Source organism: Mytilus californianus, unplaced genomic scaffold (genome assembly GCF_021869535.1).
Source record: "Mytilus californianus isolate M0D057914Y unplaced genomic scaffold, xbMytCali1.0.p SCAF_8, whole genome shotgun sequence".
Classification (NCBI taxonomy): Eukaryota; Metazoa; Mollusca; class Bivalvia; order Mytilida; family Mytilidae; genus Mytilus; species Mytilus californianus.
The window spans coordinates 14,443,617-14,469,896 of NW_026262734.1; the positions used below are offsets into that span (position 1 = coordinate 14,443,617).

The following is a 26,280-nucleotide window of genomic DNA, read 5'->3' on the forward strand; positions in this document are numbered from 1 at the left end:
GGGGAACGAAAACTCGTCCCTTTTATCGTAAATTTTAGTGTGGAGTTTCCCGTGTAAAACTGATTATTAAGTCTGGTCGGTTGCGGGACGTTTGCGCTTTCTGATAGGACATTTGCACCTTTTTAATGGACATTGTGCTTTCTCAACATATCATAAAATTCAAAAGGTACAGGTGGTTTAAAATAGAATTTAGGTCTACACAAATTGAAAAAAAATGTTAGATAAACTATGATGGTATAGTTCCTCGGACTATCCATGCAACAGATTAACCACAAGAGGAATATAGTTTCCAATTTCAATCCACTAATAAGGGAGCTAATTGAAGAATTTCGATCAAAATTTAAATGTTCCATCCATAAAAGTTTCGTTTTCTCTATCGTTTACCCAGAAACCGGTTCATTACATTTGCGCGCAAAAATCATTACGTTTGCGCACATCTTTTGATTAAACTCAGGAATAACAGGTAGATTATACTTATTTATTTATTTAACTATTATTTTCGAGCAGGATAAGTCCGTTTTATTGCGCACACGCACTTAGTCCTGGGATAATATACAGATAAAAATGCAAAAAAGTAGTAAATCTACAGATTAAAAGTACTGTTTTCACACGTCGTAACGTGTTTCAAAATACATGTAGTACGCTTAGATTCTGCCGGATGCCCAAGGACTTGGAGGAAAATGGGAAACCGGTGAAATACCTTTGCAATTATTTCCGATGCATCTCCATGAAATATCCCCGGACTTATGTGTTCTGTTCATACGGAAAGTAAATTCATCGTACACAAATCATATCATCCCCAAACCACACCCCGATTTGTTTCTGACAAACGAAACTTCAAATGTGTATCTTGGTGCAATTTTACAAATTAAATTAACACTATGTTGTGTCTTGTGTACTATTATTTGTCTGTTTGTCTTTTTATTTTTTAGCCATGGCGTTGTCAGTTTATTTTCGATCTATGAGTTTGACTGTCCCTCTGGTATCTTTCGCCCCTCTTTTAAATTATTCATTAAATTTCCATTCGGTGAAATAATGAAACAGAATGCTATTTACTCTAAAATATTCGCAAATGTAAGCAAAGGCTGCGGCGCAAACGTAAACAGAAATTAATCTCCAAATACGCACAAACCTAATGCGCCCCCTGAAACGTATTCTATATTCTTTATATTGATATGTCTGGGTTACCCGAATATTTTTTTTCTAAATTTGTCGATTGTTCTTATGAACTTTCAAAGAATATGTGAATATCTTTCCATGGCTTTGGTAAATTTTCTAAAGATTACAGGTAGACAACTATTATAGGTGAAAAGCGCAAATACCTTGTCAATTTGGTCATGTGTATCAAAGTTAAAAACGCAAATGTCCATTAGTGTTACAGGTATCTTATTGCACAGTATTATTGAGAAAAGTTGAATCATTTTGACAGACATCATTTTTTTTTCGGATTTGTTCCGCGTTTTGAAAATACAACAAATTGTTCACTGATTTTGAAGTAGAATTTCAATTAATTACATTCACGATCCGATACCAGATCTTTCAAGTTCCAATCGCAATGCTTGACCACTGTTATTTATTCTTTCACGATCGTTTCTCTCAGTATACCGATTGACAGCCGTGTACGATACCTCTCATTAAAATTTCTGCCACTGCATAGCGCAAGTGCGAAGGGAAATCTGTGATGAAAGAATGTAAACAAACGTGCACTGGAAGGTAAATGGTAATAACGGATTCGTAAAGAACAAATTTAATACAACAAATCATTTAACAACTGTTGAGAAAAAGTTTAATTAACAAATGGGAACGCATAAAAATATAACATAACAAAACATAAAGGCTCTATCAATTCACTTATTTGTCACGTGCTCCAATGCTCTGTGTTGATTGTTTACCGGTAATCTTCGGCAACAAACTCGAAAGTAAACTAGCTTGCGATGAAAAGACACTCAATGAAATATTTTTTGTCGAAAATACGTTATAGATTCGTAATAAATATACAAATAAAACGTGCATACAGGACTTAGTTTGGTATATTTGAATGCATTGGTTCAAATATTTCGATAACATTAAAATTACAAAGAAACTCGTTTCATACGACTTTCAAGCGTAGTTCTTTCAAATATCTGTTTCATTAGATTTCTGTCTCATATTACCTTCTTTTTCAATCTTTGTGTAATCATTTAAACTTTTATACATTTTTCACATGGATGATCATACTAGTAATTCATTATGAACAATACAACACTGAAACATTGTATTTGCTAAACGAAAGAAAGTCAAGGAATCTACAGTAATGCAATCCGCAGCGGATGTGGTACAATATTGAACAAAACTTTTAACTACAGATGATGTTTCTGCATTACGAAATCTCAGGTTTTTCATTGTTTGAATTTCGGTCAAATTCGCCTTTTCGTCATTTTATACTGTGTATGCTCTAATCGACGTAAGAACAGATCACTGGTGTGGATATCACGCAGGTCGTAATTTGACATTTTGGGGAGTTATATAATTTTGATGGCTAATCGTTGGTTGCAAAAACGGTTTCTATACACATTTTAAAATGGCTAAAGGGCGAAAGGGCGAATTTGATCGAAACTCACAAAATGAAAAAAAAATTTATATGATTTCGTATACATGTATGATATGTGAAACATTAAATAACTGGAAACAAAGGATATATTGGACTGTTCCATCCACTACCTGAAATACATGTAATCAATTGTCAGTTATTATGTCTCCCATTTGACGGAGGGAGACATTATGTTTTAATAGTGTTGATCAGGTAGCGGACATTGAGGTCAAAAGTCAAGGTCACATGAAGCTCACGATGATATGGAACACATCATTCTGTGGTAATACATATATTATGTAAATATCCTAAGCTAGTGTTAAAAGATAAAAATAAATGTTATAACGCGGACAAGGTTGTTTGAGAAAATTAGATGTAGAAGAGGAAGAAACACTACTGAAACATAACGATATCTATAGTTTAAAGCGTCCGTATTCTCATTTGTCAAATTGACAGAATTGCACCATTATAATGTTATCATCCTGAATGATGAAGTTTACCTCGAATTAAAATATAAACATATGAATAATATTTTACCAGAAGTGGGTATCGGGATGGTAATTTCTGCGACAGTTTGTAGCGTTTATCTCAATATAATGATTGCATGGACCATCAATTGGATATGCATTCTTTAGACCACTGCCCTAACAAAACTGTAAAAATAAATGGAATACAATCAAACGTGTGGTATACAAAGGTGTGGTATACAAAGGTGAATTTAAACATTTGAAGAACAGTTTGTAGGCCTTTATAAATATAACAATTTCTTTTAACGGAAATGCCTTTTCGTTGGAGCTTGGGAGATTTCCCTGTGTTGTAACGAGAAATCTAGCGACCTTATCTAAGTTAAAAAAAAAACGAAAAAACTATGACAGACAAACCAAACCAAAAACAACTGAACCACATGCACCTGTGGAGACAAATAAAGAATTGGCGGGGTTAAACATGTTTGCAAACGCTCAACCCTCCCCTAATCCAGCTGTTCAGTAACTTTATAGTTGATATAATGTTATCAGTATTCTGAATCAAAGCTAGCTTTTTCTGGTTTTAATCTGGAAGACAATGGCAAAGCTGACAATGTACCTGATGACAAACTGTTATCGAATTCGTGACAGAGTTTGGCATTGAAGGATACCAGTTTTACTGGAACCACTACTTGACCTAATGACACCGCGCCACCAACCACCTGTAAGACCGGTACAACAATATCTATCCTAGCAGTTACTGTGTTCCTCAAAACAAAGTTGCATTGCACAGATGTAAAATGTAAATTAACATAAAAGTCAAAGGACTTATAATCCAAATTTCCCTGTTTCCAATATAAAATTTGGTACAACTTTATTTTGTTTTAATATAACAAAGTAATTCCTTTGATTTTGTTTTGTTACCTTGATTTATTTCTTGTTTTTCGATATACGATATTTCAATGTATACCTGTCTGAAAGTATTAATGAATACCATTGACTTTTTTTATTTTTAATCATGGTTAGTAAAGGCAACCATGTTACGAAATCAAAGCTTGATTCGTGTTGCTCAGTTACTTTAAAAATATTAAAGATGTAGCTAATATAGATATATGACATCTGATTCGTATATATTTAGATCTATGTCGTTCTTCAGTCTCAAATCATTTTCATCAAGAAAGGAAAATCTACTGGCGGTAGCGTTACTATTTTCGGTTTACATATAAGAGCGACCTGACGCTCAGAATGATACTGGAAGATGATTTTTAATGCACGGTCACTGGAAATCAGATAGATCTAAAAATGGATATGTGTTAGAAAATTTACATAATCGTTTATCAGTTTCTAAGCATTTTGGAATTTAGCTTAAATTTAGCCTGCTTTCTTTGTGCGTCGAGCTGGTCACTGCGCCATTCAGTACCGAAACATTGTGTTTGTGTTTCATTGTATTCAGTAAGAAAAGTGAACATAATTGCAATTGCTCAATTATGTTCACATGGTTTCGAAGTAGCTGGAGCATTTTATCACATAAATATTTAATGTTTGGTTAAACAAAGTGATTTAAAACATAAAATTATTTATCCTTATTAAAAGTAAAATTATTTAATATCCTTATTACATAATAATCACATTTCTCTAACAAGAAATAATAAATATGTAAATAAAAATAAAAAGAAATGTTGGAATAGCGTGAACACCATTGAATTAATTTACCCTTATATCAACCATATTACTCATATTTTTCACATTCCTTCGTAACTATCGCCCTTTGTTCGACTAAGGAAGTTTTTCATATTTTACATTTTTCGGTACAAATGTTGATCTATGTCATGGTACAGATACTTCCTTGGTAGACAAGTAATTGTTTATGACTTTAAAAAACCCCCCGTTAAGATAAAGGGAACAAAGAAATAGTTTATTGATGTCAAAATTTGAATAGCAGCCCAACTGTAAGTACGCCATTCTTTTTCAGTGGATAAAATAAGGTGATTTTTTCGTATATGCAGCTGCAATTTGCACCTTTGTTTTATAACGCAAAATCCTTATTCAAGGAAAATGTAATGATTTGTACTCAATCGCGTTAAAGAAAGAATGAAGTTTAGCACAATTTTACAGTCGCATGATAAAACAGAAATGTAGGACATACGTGTACATCAATGAAACATCTCTTAAACCACATAACAAAATGTAATGTAAAATTCAACATGTTGGTCACTATAACAGCCATGTGTTGCTGGAGTTTTTGGTTTAGTTCATTTCTTTGAAACTTCAAGTTACCAGGCAACAACTATATCTAATAACTATATGTTAATACTTCCGCAATAAGTTGTGTCACTCTGAACAACTAAAGCAATTTGTATCCCGAATTGTAATGACCCTTGTGAGCTTTTGCTACCACTTGCTATCTACTCTGAAACTACGAAGCTAAATTTAACCAAACTGCCAAAATCAACATTGGGATATTTTGTTTAAAAATGTGCCCAGTGACCCGCCTGTCAACCAACATGGCCGACATGGCTAAAAATAAAACATAGGGGTAAAATGCAAATGTTGTCTATTATCTTGAAAGCCACTTTATATATAGATAAATCTGACGGGGGTAAATATGTTTAGAATTACGAGATCTACCTTCTATCTATAAAGATCAAACCTGTCAGGCTATTTCCTGTAAGAGTAGTTGTCCTTAAATGATGAATTTAATTTTGTTTTCCATTTTTGCCTATTATCTGGAACATTATACATGTAATAGACATTAACTTTATGAAGCAAAATGATCAGCAAGACAAGATCGGTTAAAATTGTTAGTCGGTTCCTTTTTGGTGTAATTGCTCTTAAATTATGATTTTTACCATTTTGTAGACAAGATCTGCAAATAAGTCAGCTAACATGTAGATGAATTTGACAGTAGTTGCCCTTAAATGACGATTTTAACACTTTTTTTAATTAAAAAGATAAAGAGAAACTGTTAACATAAAAAATTATAAGCAATACAGGTTCAACAAAACACTGGAATTTAGCCATGAATAATATGCTAGTCTAAAATGTTGGAGATTGTATATTGAAGAATATGTACATATACCTAGGTGGGCGACACAGGCTCTTTAGAACCTCTACTAAGTTGATCGCAACAGCTGCTTTTGAACTTTCGTTCTATTAAATATAATCTTATGTTGCTAGATCCCAAATATTGTCACGTTAGCCAATTAAAATTTGTTTAGTTGCTCACCCAATTGTGTCAAAATATCGGGCGAGGGTTTAGCTATAAAACCAGGTTCAACCCACCATTTTCTTCGGAAAATGCCTGTACCAAGTCAGGAAAATTTAAAATCGCGGTCATTTTCTGAAATGAATTCTATCAAAACCTTCGATTTTTCACCCTATACACCACCATACTACATGAAATATTTAAAACCCGTCTTAAAGAAATAATTCGCAATACTTTCTTCCATAAAAATAGTAGTATATGCTACAAATTTATTGTTTTGAGGTATAATTCTACAAATTTTATTAAATATAAGCCCAAAAATGAAAAAAAAAAGCTACACTGAAGAACAAGTGATCAATATGCTAGAGTTTCTCATTGACAACATACATTGTGTATTTGTTGAATTTGGAGGTAGAATTTTCCAGCAGGTCGTCGGCATTCCCATAGAAACTAACTGTGCACCTCTAGATCTCCTGGCCGACCTTTCCTTATTTTCATATGAGTCGGAGTTCCTTCAAATAATTGTAAAAACAAAAAGATCAAAGAAGCTAGATTATTTAATTTCAGATACAGGTATATTGATGATGTTCTTTCCATTAACAATCCAAACTGTTCTGATTGGAGATTAAAGAAACACAGATATATCTTCCTTTTTACCTCGAATTTGACAACAGCAGTCATCTCAGTACCAGAATCTATAACAAATGAGACGATTTCAATTTTAAAATGATAAATTTTCCTCACATTAGCAGCAATATACCATCTTCAACCGCGAATGAAGTATACATTTCTCAACTCATACGACATTCAAGAGTTTGCAGCTGCTACTCATCGGTGTCTGAGCAAACAATTAATGATCCAGGGTTTGTCAAAAAAACATCTCGTTCTTTTTCTCAAAAGATTATCAGAAAGTACCCAGACCTAATAGATAAATATTCAGTGTCTACGTTACATTTAATACAAGATGGTTTTGAGTTATAGATTCTAGGTGCTAAAGTTTTGTATCTTTTTATTTCACTTTTATTTCCCGTTATTTGTCTTCGTGCAATGATGTTTCGTTTGGTCGTACGAATTTTGACGTGACTTGGTATTTATGCATCCCGCCATCGGGTTTTTGACTTTTAAACTTTGAGCATTCCTGTTGCAGGTTAGTCCTGAGGTGCGATTCAGACACAAAGGGTTTTTACAGTGTTGTTTCTATTTTGTCTACCCTTAAATGTATATTGAATTAATTTTTATTTTATCGAGAAAGTGTATATCATACGCGATGTGCACTATTAACGACAAAAACTTTTTTTGTTGATGTCTTTGTTAGGTTAATTTGTATGTTTGTTTGAATTTTTAAGTCAGTTGTGTTGTAAGTCTGTGATGTATGTTTACATATGAATTTTTAGGTCAGTTGTATTGTATGTCTGTGATGCATGTTTACACATTTTTGGCTGCTAGATCCCATTTATTGTCACATTAGCCTATTATGTCTGTTCGGATTGTCCGATCAATTTTGTCAATATAACGGACCTTTAAACAACTGTCAAGTAGGAGGTTCAGCTAACTATAATACCACCATTTTCTTCGGAAAATGCCCGAACCAAGTCAGGAATATGGCTTTTGTTTTTCATTTGTTCCGTTGATTGATAGCGTTTGATTTTGTTAGTTTTTATGGACTTCCCCTTTTTAAATTTGCCTTGGAGTTTGGTTTTTTTGTTATACTTTTTTGCATTCGTTCCGTCTGTTAATATTGTCGAGCGTTTGATTTTGTCATGTGTTATTGACCTCCCCTTTTTGAATTAGCATATTTTGTTAATAATTCTTAATATAATAATTTTAAAAACCATAACATCATAGTAGAAATAATTATAATGCAAAAAGTAAAATAACAAAAATACCGAACTCCAAAGAAAACTCAAAACAGAAAGTCCTTTATCAAATGGCAAAATTAAAAGCTCAAACACAAGTATTATGTATAAAATGGTAGATTAAACCTGGTTTTATAGCTAAACCTCTCACTTGTATGACAGTCGCATAGAATCCGATTATATTTACAACGATGTGTGAGCAAAACAAACAGTCATAATAGGTAAAAATGTCAAAAATTGGGGTACAGCAGTCATTATTGTCTTATAATCTTAATCACTATAGAAACAAACAATTATGAGGTCTTGAGCTGGCATGTCAGCAACTGCTACTAGTCCTTTGTTAATTTATGTTCATCATTGTCATTTTGCTTAGTTTCTTCTGTTACCTATTCTAACATCGGACTCGGACTTTTTTTAAACATGAGATTTATTGTGCGCATTACTGTGTGTTTGTTTATTCCACATTGGCTAGAGGTATAGGGGGAGATCTCACAAACACATGTTTAATCCTGCCGCGTTTTTGCGCCTGTCCCAAGTCAGAGGGAATTTATTTTTGATTTTGGTTCATTTATATGTTTCGGTGTTTAATGTGATGTCCATCTTCGCTGAACTAGCATACATTATTGTCTAGAGGCCAGCTAAAGCCCGCCTCCAGGTGCGGGATTTTCTGGCTTTGTTGAAAACCCATTTGTAACCATGGGTTGTTTTCTGCTCTTTGACACATCCCCCTTTTCCATTTATGTCAACAAACAATAACAAAATGGCATATAGACACTCTATAGACAAAGCACATAAGCAAAAATGAAAGACAAGAATACAAAAAAATGACCATAGTTCAATATGGTGGCATGTATAAATACCAAGCCACGCTAAAAGGATATGACAAAAATGGACTAAACAGTAAAGGTTAAAATATACAAAGACAAATAACAAGAACACTATAACACGTAATTAAAATGACAAACAAGGTCAGTACCTAGAATTTATACTTCAAGACCATCATATATTATTTGTGAAGGTGAGACGGGATATTTATCAACAAGGTCTTGGTATCTTTCGATGAACTTTTTTTTTAGAAAATGGACTAGGCGTTCTATGATATAACCCTGGTTCTTAAAAGTGTTGTAAATGTTTTTTCGAATGTATTATTCGGATTACCAATTGTCCATAATGATTGTTCAAAAATCTGCATTATCTCTATAGATTGACAACGTTTGTGTAGTTTAAAAATATGCTATTAATATAGCAGACTCTTGTAGAAAAAGTATCATTATTTTTATTAATAAAACTATCCAATATTTTTTTAAATGTTAGTTTTTCTTTTTCAGAATGATGTGGTTCTTCGTATCACTAGTAGTGCTTATATTGTACGTTGCAAAATTTCCTCTGCGTCCAGCACGAGTTTGATTTGTATTTGTAATGATTTTATTGGGATTTGAATTTTGGCATATATATTTATTATTTTATACACCTATATTTCTTTTCCGGCCTACATGCAGGTTTGTTTCTCTATATTATGTCCCGGTCGAAAGTAAATTTACAAAAGGATACAGATATTTATTCATTATGTTGAATGTATACTATAATATACTAGATTTTTAAGCAGGAAATTCACATTTGCATTTGCCATTTTGTATAACAGATAAGAATTAAGGAAGTGCAAGGTTGATACGTAAATTTGTCTGTATAATATCTTATATAGAGTACTTAATGGTTTTATAGAGTATGGTAAAAACTTTAATCAAAACAAAGCTAATTAATAAGCAAAGTCATTTTGGATAACAAAACATTGAAATAAAAACATAACAATTCAAATCTTGACTCTTTATGTCAATAAGAATGCAAAAATCACAATAAAATCGTTAACAGTAAATATTAAACCCGAGATCTAAATTGTAGGGCCGGTGTCACCGCCACTTCAACAGGTAAAGTAATATTTTTATAATATATATATATATCGAGGGAAGAACAAAAAATTTGCGAAAGCAAATTTACAGATCTAACATTGTTGGGCTGATGTTTAGACGAGTTGTATATATATATATATATATAACTCGTCTAAACATCAGCCCAACAATGTTAGATCTTTTTTTTCCCTCGCCGGGATTCGAACTCGAAGTTATAAATATATATATATATATATATATATTTATATTGCTAACCTCTATTGAGAGTTGTTAAGGCAGCAATCGACTTTGCATCATAAAAAAAAACCATTATACTGGCTCATTGTAACTGGAAAAGCAACTCTTGTCATGCTTCAACACTACAACATTAAACAGGTGTTATTAATATAAAAAAGGAGATGTAGTATGATTGAAAAGTTGACAACTATTAATAAGAGTCCAAATGGCGCGTATATCATAAAAAAAACATTATACTGGCACACTGTAACTGAAAAAGAAACTCGTGTCATGCTTCAACACTACGAATTTTGTAGACATTAAACATGTCATTAATATCAAAATGGAGATGTGGTATGATTCAAAATTATACAACTATTCATAATAGTCAAAACGGCGCGAATATAAGAAACCGTAGGTCATCGAACTGCCTTCAACAATAAGCAATACGTATATGTGCAAAAGTCTGAATCCTTATAATTGAAAGTTTTGTTCTGTTCTTGTGTTTATCGCTTGGCGTTCTTTGAAATTCCAAAGCCAGCATTTTATTATTTGTTGGCTGTTATTATTGTATTCTGTCTGTACTGTCACTATCGATGTTCTATTTTTTTATTTTTTATTTATTTTGGGGTTTGCGAAAAAAAAAACAAAGAGTCATATCTGAAGTTTTACGAAGCACCATACAATTAATTTCCTTTGGTTTAAAAATAATACAAAGTTAAGATACAAAGTCAGTCATGAAAATCGTATATCTATCCAGTTTTCTTTCATTTAATTTTCTTTCGATAAACACCCTTTTTCTTGATAGATTCTTGTTTGTGTATCGTACTGAGGCAAATATGTCATGCATAACAAGGACATGAACAAATTCATAAGAAAACTAAGGTATACTGATGAAAGTAGGTCGACTAGAATGAAAGGCGCGAAGTTTTGAAAACCGCTAAAAAATGTGGACATGTCGGGTAGTTTTCTTGTAACAGACATAACATGGACGCGTATTTGTACATTTTCGCACAGCAAATGGTAATCAAATGCCATCCCCAAAGATAAATCGATGCCCCTTGCGAAAGAGTCTTACCTCTCAGATGAAGATCCTTGGTTACTTCTTGGGGGATTAATCAATAATAAACAGCAAAAACTGCTTTCATAAATCTACTTGTATATTAACTTGATTTTTTGTAAGATCATTTTAGTTTTTTCTTTCAAAACATTATTATATTTATGTTCCGGTGTTCTACAGGTAGTATACGTTTAGTAAATGGGTCTTATCCAGATGAAGGAAGATTAGAAATTTATAACGAAGGCATTTGGGGAACTGTCTGTGATGATCATTTCGACTGTGCTGCAGCTATGGTAGTTTGTCGACAACTTGGTTACAGGTTAGATAAATACAGTTATTTAGTACAAGCATGACACACTTATTGCAAATCAATAATTGTATACTTGGACAAAAAAGATCATTATGGTCAATAATATACTATGCAGGAAAGTAAATGGAATTCATTAATACATAGAAGCCCCTAGAAAAGAATGTTATGTTTTTGCTTCAGTCTCTTTTTTAGCTAACGAAGTGTAAATGTTTGGCATTGTATCTAAATTCTATTTGCCTCTTCTTCTGAAATATCTTACCTAATTCCAAGAAAAAATACCCAAAAGAGAGACGAAGGATATCAAAGGGACATTCAAACGCATATTTCGAAAATAAACTGACAACGCCCTAGTTAAAAAAGAAAAAGACAGACAAACAACAGTACACAAAACAACAAAGATCAACAAAGACTGAACAACACGAACCCAACCAATAACTGGGGGTGATCTCAGGTGCTCCGGAAGAGTGAGCAGATCCTGCTCCACATGTGGCACCCGTCGTGTTGCTCATGTAAGTATAAACCCGGTGATATAATTAATTCGGTAGGTCACATTCGGGGGAAGGGGACGAGATGGTAATTACGACAATTGGAACATGTCCGTCGTCATCTGTGAAACAGATATTCCATAACGGTCGACCAACTCGTGATGGCGTCCGTAAATTTTACAAAGGGATGATTTCAACTTCACCACTTCGAACTCTTGGTTTAATAGCTTACTTGTTAGCAGCAACCCTCTATCAAGGAAATCATGATATGAATCACAGGCCCTGGAATATCGTATCAACTGGGAGATATATACTTCGTATGCAGGCGAATCGTACAAATATACGTAGGCATTCAGTCTTAAAATTGTATCGGTAATGCTGTCGCTGTTACCAAGCACAGTTAAACACCACTAAGGAATTATAATAAGTATTAACAAAAACCAGCTAGCTCCAAGGCAAATTCGAAAAGGTGGAAGTCCATAAAACCTGACAAAATCAGACTATGTCAACCGACAGAACTGCATTGTTTCTGACTTGGTACGGGCATTTTCCGATAAAAATGGTGGGTTAAACCTGGCTATATAGCTTGCTTAACCTCCCATTTATATGACAGTTGTTTATAGTGCAGTAATATTGACAAAAAGGGTGACCAACCCATACAGACATAATTGGTTAATGTGACAATAATTGTGATCCAGCAGCCAAAACTAAAAACAAAACATACATCGCAGGCATATAACACAACTGACTACAATATGTAAACAGACAAACACATAAATCTGATTAAGAGACCAAAACAAAGGTTATTGCAGTTGATAGTACATACAGTATACAAATAATCTTACAAAAAGGTCAACCAAAAACCGTTTTTGTAGTTGATAGTACATACAGTTAATTCAAAAAATAATGCCATACTAGTATTAACCACTTATAGACTTAAACATATGCTGTGGAATGTAAAATACATTTTTACTCACGAGGTATGCCATGGATATTAAATACCCACAGTGATGACCATTTGTTATGTAAAATCATAAAATGTTAGATATCTATTTAAAAAAAAAAGAGATTTGTTTGTTCTATTAATTATTATATATTAGTACTGATGATTCTTATCAATTTACTTGACATATTGGAGATATTTGAAAATTTTGTTATTAGAAATATATTTACCTTAACGTCCGAGGAAATCTTTTAACATATGTTTGAAAGATAAAATACGAATTTAAAATCATACAAAATTGTAATGAAACACACAAAGACAAATTATTTTTTGTATCAATAAACAGGACAGGTTTTTCCTTGGGAAATTCTGTACAAGATGGTATTGGCAAAATTTGGCTAGACAACATACAATGTGACGGGGCGGAGGGCAATTTAACATTATGTCCACATGGATTATGGGGGTTTCATGACTGCAGTCATGTTGAAGATGTAGGAGTTCATTGCTTTAGTGTATATAAAAATAGTTATGGTAAGTGAATAAGTTTTCGGATGTGATATTTCAAGTACAAACATTATAAAACATATAGATATAAATCGTTTTATTAAATTTCTTTTCGTTGAGACTTCGGGTTTTTCCCTGTATTATAGTTATACTATTTATATGTTCAAAACTGGTTAGTGAGAGTAGTTGTATAACGGGTTCTTGTTTTGGAATATAAATATATATGGGTAATATATGCACGTGAAATACTTTGGCGGTTTAAAAGGTGGGGTTCCGTTATATTATATGAAGAACATTTTTGGGTGTCACTTCATCGAAAGGTGCTCACAGTAACTACGACTGTCAGTTTGCCGTTTATTCCTGTATACGTTATGTCAAACTCCGATTCAGAACTAGATGTTAGGGATCAGACAGAATCTAATGGTGCTAATACCGAATTGTCGACAGTGCTGTTTCAATCTTCTCTACTGTACTAAGCAACGCTTTAGAACAACAAAAGAACAACATCATTCAACAATTTGAGAGCCGTTTTGCAAGTAAGTCGGAGAAAGCTACTGGAGTGGATGCAACAGATTTTCCGTTCAGACACAAAGGTAACCAAATACAGCATAGTTTTAATATTGAACGTTCTGATAAATTGTTTAAAACTGACAGTTATATTAAGTTAAATTCTTTAGACGCCGCCTCACATTTTATTGCAGAAGAGAAAGAAACATTAAGGTAACGCAATAAAATCCTTAAGATTGCCGATAAGCATGGCTGGGATACAGTACAAGAGTATCTGGATAGTCCGTTGGCTGATAATAAGAACGATGCTCTCAATTTACGGTCTGCAATCGCCAGAGCTAATTCACGGAGAAGGAGTTCCAAACCATATGATCGTCCGGTGGAAAAATCAACTAATGGTAATGGTCGTCCAGTCAACAATGGTACAAAATTCAATACCAAAGTACCATCAACACAGGCACATATACAAAATGATGTTAGTGATAATACTGTCAAAATGAAAAACACCAGTAAATCAGACAAAGATGGACAAACAATTAAAAGCACAACAAAAAATGTAAAGATTGTTGATCGTGATGTTGAAGAAAAAACAACCAAGTCTCAACAGTCCATGGACAAATTTGTTAAAACACCTTCAGGACATATAAGGCCAGATCCAAAAGCGAGAACACCGCCTACACCACCAGAAAGACTTCCTGACAGGAACAGTCACAACAGAATGCAAAAGAAACAAAAATACAGGGAACACTTAAACATCTAATATGAATACATACTAAATGAAAACAATCATGACAATGTAAATAATTTTATCTTTATCTATATCTATAAAAATTTTAAAAAAATATGAAAAATAGTAAGCTCAAACTACATGAACTATATGTAAAACGTTTTTTCAAAATTGCCATACGTGTATAAACAATTTTGGAAACAATGTATCTGTTTGCTGTATTTTTATATATATATTACGTGCAAGTTGTCGTAATGAAGCAATACTAAGTGTAGTAACACGTTGTTATGTGATGATATATGCAGACAAAAAAAGTGTGAACTCAATGTATAAACAACTGGTTTATGTTTACATATTATATAGGTTTTTCCCCGTACTATTTATAGAAACGAAACGCCTAATTCAAACATTTAAAGTTCATAATAATATTGCAAGACCTTACTTCGAACAGTGAAATCGTATACACACACAAATTATGTATCGTTTTTAAAAATACTTATCCGTGTTTCATATTGATAATAAAAGTGATATATTACTTACCTGTTGTGCAAAAACATCCATTCAACAAAAGTAATTTCCATGATTTCCGTGCAAATTTATACACACATATTTAAACCAGTTTCACAAATTCAATGTGTATAAATGAAATTTATATATCCAATCCAACAATGTATGTTACAAAAGAATATTATAAATATCTTGGTTGTAGAAACATAGAATACAGTTACACAAAAGATGTTCAGAATAATAATCCATGTATCTGTATATCAAACAGCATGTATGTACAATTAAGAAAAAATGAGTACTATGCAATCCCACATTGTGATGTTTATAATTATTAGTATTACTTTACAAGATGTGTGTATACCAAATTGATATATGTGTATGGAGAAAATGCATGATTTATTTCAATGTTATTGATAGAATTGTAAACTTTTTAATATGTTATTTGATAACACAGTAAAATTCTGCAGCCTTAATGTAAATGGCATGCACTCAAGAGAAAAACGTAACAGGGTTTTGACATGGTTAAAATCTCAAAAAAATATCGATAGCCGTAATACAAGAAACTCATATAGACTTAGATATTGAAAATGAAATCAAAAACCAAACTAACTGTGATGTTTTTTGCAGTAATGGCACATCCGCAAGCAGGGGGATCTCGATATTGATAAACAATTTATTGAAGTATGAGATTATAAATCATTTTACAGAGACAAAGATGGAAGGATTGTTTTATTGAATATCCAAAGTAATGACACAATTTTTTCAATAGTTTGTTTATATGGACCAAACAACAAAACTGCAAGAAATTCATTTTTTAAAAAGGTGGATCTCTTTGTGAAAGAAAATGGAATTGGAATCCCAATAATTGGGGGAGATTTTAATAAAAAAATATTGACAGAATAAGTGCAAATAACAATCACCAAAACAATAAACCAGTATCAAGCTTGAAATCGTTATTAAAAGAAAATAATCTTACTGATATTTGGCGAGTTATGAATAAAAATGTACAACAGTTTACTTGGAGGAGAAAAGATAAATCTCAGGCGAGTAGAATAGATCTAATATTGATTGGTAGCAATTTAAGACCTCAGATAGATACATGCAAAATTAAACCTGCAACGATTCAGTTTACTGATCATTTGAGTGTTTGTTTAACATTTAAAACGGGGGTGTCAGAAAAAGGACGTGGATTTTGGAAACTAAATAATTCTGTCTTAGAAAATAAAGATTATCAAAGTTTGATTAACAATTTGATTACTAACTTTTTAAATCAATACCAAAATAGAGAACAGACTGTCGGATTTTTTGGGATATATTAAAAGTTGAAATTAAAGAAGCTACTGTAAAATATTGTAAATCAAAAGCTAAAACCAAAAGAGAAGTCACACGCACCTTAGAAAAAGAATTACAAGAAAGGATGGTTGAAAGAGACCAATTAAATTTGTTTAATTCTAGATTAGATGATCGTATTAAAACTTTGGAATAAGAACTGAATAAGATCTATGACGAGAAAGCCATTGGTGCACAAATCAGAGACAGAGAAAAATGGGTTGAATTTGGAGAAAAAAATAATGCGTATTTTTTGGGACTTGAAAAGCAAAGACAAATTAAGAAATCGATAAATAAATTATTAGATGAAAAAAAAACAATGTTTTAAAAGATCAAAGCAAGATATTACTTGAAATTAAAAACTATTATGAAACATTATTTTCATCACAAAATCCGAATGATACATTTTCTCAAGAATACATTAAAAATACGAAATTAGAAAAAAAATTAAATGACGAAGAAACGCTATTGTGTGATGGTTCAGTTACGCTTGAAGAGTGTTCTGAAGCAATTAAAAATATGAAATTGAATAAATCTCCTGGGCTTGGCGGTCTAACCGTAGAATTTTACAAAATGTTTTTGGAGAAGCTTAAATATATACTTGTTAAAGATAGTTAATTGACTTACTTAGCGGTCTAGTGTTTTGTCATTAATATTTAAAAAGGGGGACCCATTAAAATCAGAAAATTATAGACTAATTTCATTATTAAACGTAGATCTTAAAATTCTGTCCCATGTACTAGCTCAACGACTGAAAAAAGTTCTACCAAAACTCATAAACACAGATCAATCTGGATACATAAAACATAAATTTATTGGATTCAATTTAAGGCAAATACAAGATATTATAGATTATGCAGATATATATAATATAGAAGGGGTTATTGTTTTAGTCGATTTTAAAAAAGCCTTTGACACTCTTGAATGGAAATTTATGTTAGATACTTTATATCACTTTGGATTCAATGAATCATTCATAAATTGGGTTAAAACTTTGTACAAAAAAAAATGTATACTGATATTCAAACATGTATTATTAATAATGGGTGGATTTCAGAAATGTTTAAGAATTCAAGAGGGATTAGATAAGGGTGTCCTTTATCTGCTCTTCTTTTTGTCATATCCGTTCAAATATTGGCACTGAGACTTCGAAATAACAAAGACATAAAAGGATTTCAGATAAAATTTTATAGGAAAACACATTGTATTAAAATAATCCAATTAGCTGATGACACAACTTTATTGTTTGATGTTAAAATGACATCGAACTAGCGTCGAATGCAATTGAAATCTTTGGATCTTATTCGGGATTAATTATTAATAAAAATAAAACAGAAGGGATATGGATAGGAAAACTCAAAAACAGTAAAGACAAAATAGCAAATATTAACTGGACAGATAAACCTGTGAAAGCTTTAGGTATTTATTTTGGACAAGATAATGAAGAATGTGAGAAATTAAATTTTGAAAATAAAATAGAGAAAATGGATAAAATTTTTATTCTTTGGAAAAAGCGAAATCTCACTATGTTAGGGAAAACTTTGATCATCAAATTTTTTATTATATCACTCTTCACCTTTTTAGCTAGCTCATGTATATTTCCAGAAAAATAGAAAAAAGAAATAGAAAAAAAAATGTTTTAAATTTTATCTGGAATGACAAACCAGAAAAAGTTAAAAGAAATACGATGATTGGTAGTTATGAAAACGGCGGTATGAATATGATTGATATAGAAAGTCACTTTGAATCACTAAAAGCATCATGGATAGGTAGAATCTTAAATACAGATATTGCCAGATGGCAACTTATACCTTTAAAATATTTACAAGGCTTAGGAAAATATTGCCTAGTAGTTTATATGAATATGGATTATAATAAAGTTGATCAATATCTACCTTATATTCCAAAATTTTATAAAAATCTATTAAAAAGCTGAATGAAAGTAGGAGGAGGACAGACAGATAAAACCAAAAACCTTTTACGAAATTAGAAAACAAATTATTTGGGGGAATAAATACATTAAATTTTATAACAAAAATCTATTTTTCAAAAATTGGATAAACGGGAATTTGATTTATATAAATGATATTTTAGATGAAAATGGGGAAATTTCACAAGATGTAATTTTACAAAAAATAAAAACGAAATCCAACTGGATAGCTGAGTTAACATCCCTAAAAAACGCAATTCCAAAAGATTGGTTACAATGTCTTAGATCAGAGAATTCCACGAGAAGTAGAGTCAATGTAAAAAGACAATGTTTGCCAATAAGTGACATTTCTTTTTTGTCAAATAAGTTATTATATAAAGGATTAGTAAAGAAAAAAGTTGTGAAACCGATTGGTATAAATGTATGGTTAAATGTATTACCGTTACAGATAGAATTTCATTTGAAACCATTGTACAACTTTATTTTTTACTATTTAGAAGAAAAGAAATTGAAGATGTATCGATGGAAACTTTTACAAAGTATATTACCTACTAAAAAGTTATTGTTGATATGGACGGTAATAGACAATGATTTATGTAACAAATGCTTTACTGAAGTAGATTATCATCATTATTTTGTGTAATTATGTTCTTTTTTGACCAAATTTTGGAGAAAAATTCATAATTTATTGCAAAAAGTAAATATAGAAAAAGCTATCACATTAACAGATATTGTTTTATAAAATATCAGATTAATATTACTTTGGCTTTAATTATCATATTACTATTATTGGATTTTCAATTTATAAATCCTACTATGTATCTGATCAGAAAATGAAAGGACTTGATGCATTTTGTCTATTCATTAGAGAATTTACAAAAAGAATGTATTATACAAAGAAGTTAGAAGAAGATAAATTCTTAGTTAATGTAAAAAAAAAACATTTATTAGATTGATGTTTTATTTATTAATATAATAGAATTGAAAATTATACGTATTCTTCACAAGGAGCGTGGACTTGTTGAAGACAATGTAACAAGGCAACTGATGGAAATAAAGAAATTTTAAATTAAAAAAAAAGATTTTTTCGTGGCTTTAGCCATTTCAACGTCAATGACGGGAACCGTGGGAAACCAAGCAGCAATTTCCAATCAGCAGTGTGTTTCTACTGTAATCAGCCCGGTCACTTCGCAAGAGTCTGCCCATTCAAAGGAGTCCCATCTGCAACCGTCAGCTCACCAAAAGAACAGATTCCAAAAACAACATGAGGTGAATTCTTCACAGTCATCAGTTATTAATGAAGTTGAGTATAGTTTTGATATTATTAACAATTATGAAACAGAAACGGGAAAAACACTTATTAATGTCAAAGGCAATTCAAGAAAAAATGTTGAGTTTTGGAAAAATATTTTATGTGCAAATGATTTTATTATTAATACTATAAATCTAGGATATAGAATACCATTTGTTAGGGAACCGAATTTGTTTTTTTTACGGAATAATATGTCTGCAATTACATAAAATTATTTAGATTTTTGTCGAAAAATCAATATCAGAGTTACTTGACACACATTGTATAAAAGAAGTCACATGTCCACCGTTTGTAGTAAATCCTTTAACGGTATCTGTACAAAGTTCAGGTAAAATGAGATTAGTACTCAATTTACGTCATGTTAATCAAAATGTTGACAAACAAAAGGTGAAATTTGAGAGTGTCTATGAACGTTTGATTTATGCTGTTAATGCTGAATATGGGTATAAATTTGATTTAAAGTCAGGTTATCATCATATTGATATACATGAAGATAAAATTTTTTTAGGATTTTCATGGAAATTTGGCAACAAAATCAGATTTTTTACGTTTACTGTTTTGCCGTTTGGCCTATTATCAGCTGGTCACATTTTCACTAAGACAGTTAGAGTTTTAGTAAAACATTGGAGATCTATGGGTTATCCTATCATAGTTTATTTAGACGATGGTTTGGGTTTAGCTGTTGATTTTGATACATGTACTAAAATGGCCAATCGGGTTCGCAATGATTTGAAAAAATCCGGTTTTGTTGCTAATGAAATTAAACGCGTGTGGACACCACAACAGAACATTGAGTGGTTAGGATTTATTTGAAATTTGTTAAAATGTACTTTAGAAATACCTAACAAAAAATTTTATGGTTTGAAATTGTGCATTTCTGCATTATTAGAAGGTATGATGAATCCGACTTGCAGAAAATGAGCTAAAGTGTGTGGTAAAATTATATCCATGAAACCAGCATTAGGTTCTATTTGTCAAACTATGACTAGACATTTGCATATGATGATTAACACTAGGATATATTGGAATTCTTATGTATATTTTAATGACGATATTTTACAAGAGATCAGATTTTGGTATTTTTAGTGTGAAAACTTACATTTTAAATGTATAACCCCTAAATTAAGAGTTCTACATGGAGAGAATTAAAAGCTGTCAAAAATATATTACAATCATTACAACTAATGTTATCTGGAAAACTTGTTAAGCTTTATACAGACAATCAAAATGTTGAAAACATTGTACAGAAAAGTCGCATGAAATTAGATTTGCAAGTTATATCATTAGATATTTTTCACAATTGTTTAAACAATAATATAGTATTAGAGGTAGAATGGATACCCAGGAATGAAAATACTTGCGCAGATGCGCTTAGTAAAATATTTTATTTTTATGACTGGAGTGTTTCACAAAATATTTTAAATTTTTTTAAGTCCTTATGGGGTCCATTTACTTACGATACTTTTGCAGATGACAGAAATTAAAGATTACCTGTATTTTTTTTCAAACTTTTTAACTCCAGGTACATTAGGCGTAGACGCATTTGCATATGAGTGGCCAAAATTTAATAATTGGGTTGTTCCTCCTGTTAATTTAATTAATCGGGTAATTATTCATATGCAGGTGTGTAAGGCCAAAGGTGTCTTAGTAGTACCAAAATGGAAGTCTGCCATTTTTTGGCCTAGAATTGTAGATCGTTTTACAGACAATTACCAAATTTTGTTAAGGATTTTAGAGAATATAAAAATCCTAATAACTTTTTTCTGGCCGGATCACATGAAAACAACATTTTGCAAAACAGCCTTTTTAACAGTCATGTGTTGGTACTGTTAGTTGATTTTAGTTGATGTTATTTCATATGAAATATATTAATCTTCGCGAAGTGCGATGATTATGGTCACGCAGGGTGCCTTGAGTAACAGTTGAGTTTGAACTGTTGTGATGTATGGACATTATTTTATTTGATCGCTTGGAGCGATGTTTTTGGTCGCGCAGTGCGACGATATTGTCACGCAGGGTGACTTGAGTAACAGTTGAGTTTGAACTGTTGTAATGTATGGACATTATAATATTAGATCGCTTGGTGCGATGTATTTGGTCGCACAGTGCGACATGAGATATTGTATAATTGGATATATGTATATAGATATTACTATAAAACTTTGATTTTCATTTCTTTTATTTTTCTATTTATAGTCTCAATGGAAACATTTTGAAGGTTATGCCAATAATCAAAGTTAAGCCAGTGTGATTAATGTTTTGCCGTCTATTATAGAATCTTCTCAAGCCAGTACTACTTATAATAAATATCGTATTTATTTTGAAAAATTTCGGAAATGGTGTGTTTCGTACGGTCTACAGTATTCACCAGCTACATCAACTACTATTTCGCTGTAAATTGGTGGACTTATTTAACAAGGAATTAGTGTGTCTGTTTTGGATTCATGATAAAAACTTTTAGGTACACTCCTTGTTCAGATGAATTTCTTTCTTTGATTCTTGAGGGTGGTACAAGAATTTTAAGTAAGCCTAAAAATAAAAGGAACCCATCACACCAGAGATTTTACAAATGATTATTTCTAAATATGGTACAGATAATGATTTGTCTAGTTTGATAATTTGTGTGTTATGTTTATTATGTTTTTCAGGTTTCTTAAGGTACAGTGAATAAACTGCTACCAAAGCGAAAAATATTACTAATTTTGACAGTTATATGTCTATTCTTTAAGAAAAGAGTAAAACCGATATTTATAGGCGAGGTAGTTCAATTATTATTTCTAAAACAGGAGGCAATCTTTGTCCCGTTAAGTGGTTGTTAAAATATTTACAGTTAGCTAATATTGAGCTGGATTCAGATCAGTATATTTTCCGTGCATTGTGCTATTTAAAAACACGAGGTATTCATAAGTTATGCAGCAAAAATTCTCCACTTTCATATACAAGGGCACGAGAGATTTTGCTTGAAGCTTTTGAATCTATAGGATTAGATAAGAGTAAATTTAGTCTACACAGTTTAAGAAGTGGTGGAGCTTCTACTGCGGCAAATATTTTTGTATTTCAGAGAGATTACGTAAAGCTCACGGTCGTTGGGCATCCGATAGATCTAAAAATGGTTACATTAAAGACAACATACAATCACAAATGGCATTTTCTTTGAATCTTGGCGTTTAATTCATATTTCATTTATTCCTTTGATATGTCGAAATTCCTGCGAGAAACTTAACCTATACCTAGAGTTTTGTTTTATTTATCATACCAAGGATTTTAGTAAAGAAATGTTTTACATTCGGACGAGCATGGAGCATGGCGATTAATTAAATTTCTTTTCGTTGAGACTTGGGGTTTTTCCCTGTGTTATATTTATACTATTTATATGTTCAAAACTGGTAAGTGAGAGTAGTTGTATAGCGGGTTCTTGTTTTGAGATATAAATATATATGGGTAATATATGCACGTGAAATACTTTGGCGGTTTAAAAGGTGGGGTTCCGTTATATTATATAAAGAGAAATTGGGGTGTCATTTCATCGAAAGGTGATCACAGTAAATACGACTGTCAGTTTGCCGTTTATTGTCGCATATTAATTTATGATTACAATATTGAGTTTGATTTAAATGTATTGGATAATTTTGTTTGTATTTTGAATATTGTTGTTATAATATATTGGTTTATAATGTTATTAAACATTGTTTGCTAGAAAAGAGAAAAGTTACTGCAAGCAACTAAACCTATACCTAGAGTTTTGTTTTATTTATCATACCAAATATTTTAGTAAAGAAATGTTTTAAATTCAGACAAGCATGGCGAGGGAGAATTTAAGTCAATGATAATACAGCTTGTATCGGCATGATTTGTATTAATCTGGGAGGACATTTGTATACAACTTAACATTTGAACCTACATCTTTATTAATGCTGAACACTGTTATCTGATAAAATTTATTTTAAGTCGTCTGTATTTTGAAATATTATTTATACAAACAAATGCTGACAAACGAAACCTTACAAATTATAATTGAGACAAGTTGAAGAACTGTTTATTAATTTTTTGGACTCTCGGGTTCGACTGTTGTTTGCGTTTTAATTTGTTTTTATAATGGTCCTGGGGTTATTTTTTGAAATATGCTTTCAATTATTCTGATCCTCTTGGTATTGTCTCCCTTTTTATAGATGGATATCGATTGCATCTCATATTACATTTCCGTTTCAATAATATTTAAGATATCCATTACTAAAAAGCTGTTACTCTTAGATACAGGTATAATAAACGCTTTACTACAACCATATTCCTAAATATTTTGTATTGCACAGGCATTTTAGTTCACCTGCACATAGGGCTATCGCCATCACTTGGTTTCCAGCATCCTCGCCCTCCATCGTCGTCGTAAACTTTGTCAAAAATCTTCTCCTCTAATACTACTGAAAAAGTAAAATAACAAAAATACCGAACTCCAAGGAAAATTTAAATCGGAAAGTCCCTTATCAAATTGGAAAATCAAAAGCTCAAACGCATCAAACTAATGGAAAACAACTGTCATATTCCTGACTTGGTACAGGCATTTCCTCATGCAGAAAATGGTTGATAAAATCTGGTTTTATAGCTAGCTAAACCTCTCACTTGATTTACAGTCGCATAAAATTCCATTATATTGACAATAATGTGTGAACTGAACAAACAGACATAATAGGTAAAATGTCAATATTAGGGGTACAGCAGTCTTAATCTTACTAACTTTAAAAACAAACAAATATTGCAACAATGAAAAAAACAAAATGGCATATAGACAAACCACATAAGACAAAATGAAAGACAAGAATACAAAAAATGACCACAGCACAACAACACATTAGCGGGATGCATAAGTACCGAGCCACGTCAAAAGGATATTATCAAAAATGGACTAAACAGTAAAGGTTAATGATTTACAAAGACAAATAAAAGAATACTAGAATACATAGTTTAGATGATAAACAACGTCAGTACCTAGAATCTATACTTCAAGACCATAATGTATTATTTGTGAAGTTGATACGGAATATTTATAAATAGGTTTTGGTATCTTCCGATGAACCAATTTCAGCCAAACTTTTGGGTGATTGATCTGTATAGTACCTAGTATAACATATTTCTTTTTTTTCGCAGTCATTCAACCCATGGCCGCCATGGCTAAAATAGATTTCTGGTAAATGCATTAAGTATCTTATATCTTAAAAACGATACTAGATAGAAAAATCTAATAGGGGCAAAAATGCTCAGAATGTTAATATCTTCCTTCTTCCGTTTTGCTCCAAAATTATCAGATGACTCATTATAGGAGTTATTGTCTCTTATCTTGAAATCATAATAGTTAATATAAATCTACAAACATCCTTATATGACCGAAACCATCGGTTGACTTCTTTTAGGAGTTATTGCCCTTAAATGACTATTGTTCACAAATTTTTGAGTTTTTGCCTATTATTTTGAAAACTATGATAGAAAGGTAGAAACTATAAAAAGCAAAAATGAAAAGCAATACAAGATTTACAAAAATGCTAAATGGTTGAAACCATTGGATGACTACTTTCAGGAGTTTTTGCCCTTTAATGACAATTTTTGACTACTTTTCAAGTTTTTGCTTTATATCATGAAAACTATAATATATAGGTAGAAACTGTCAACAACAAACATAATCAGCAATACAAGACCTAAAGAAATTTTAAGTGTTCGAAAACATTGTATCACTTCTGATAAGAGAAATTTTCCTTAAAAACAATAATATTTATTTATTTTCGCATATTTGCTTTTAATCTTGAAAAAAAAGGTGTACACTGTTAACAGCAAAAATGATCGGCATACAAGATCTTTAAGAATATCAATATTACATTATTAGAGAAAACATTGGCTGACCCCTTACAATAGTACATAAAGTTGTCCTTAACTCTTTACCGTTTGCCACAGATTTGCATTTTTCCCCAAAAAGTTATGAACAAATTTTAAACATTTGTTACTTTTTTAATACTTGATATAGTTTTATCAACTAACGTTTTTTTTATAAACACCAGTTTTTTTTTATTACAGTCAGTCGTCAGTCGTGAAATATCACGTGCCTCACGATAAAATAGCCGAAAATTGTAAAAGTTTGATAAAGATTAAGTGATTATTTGAAGATGTGGCAAGGAAATAGTGTCAGAAAATTATGAAAGACAAAAGGGTGTAGTTCTTTTAAACAACTACATGTAGGACGCGTGGATGGTATAGTTATATGCAAAACTTAATTTTAAAAACCCATCTAGTCATACGGTGCTTTTGGTCAAACTTGACATTTTCGAGTTGACTGGCGGACAAAATAGCTCAATTGTATAAGTAAAATCACACGACATTTCTCATGCTTAAAATTACCTAAATAATAGAAACCCAATAACTTTGCGTATTTCGCTAATGTCGTTTTTCTGCGAAACCGATGTTAA

General features: G+C 31.5%; 1 pseudogene; it reads left to right on the forward strand.

The window, feature by feature from the left end:
• Positions 1 to 13,890: 13,890 nt before the first annotated feature.
• Positions 13,891 to 14,804, forward strand: LOC127711891 (uncharacterized; annotated as a pseudogene).
• The last annotated feature ends 11,476 nt before the right edge of the window (positions 14,805 to 26,280 follow it).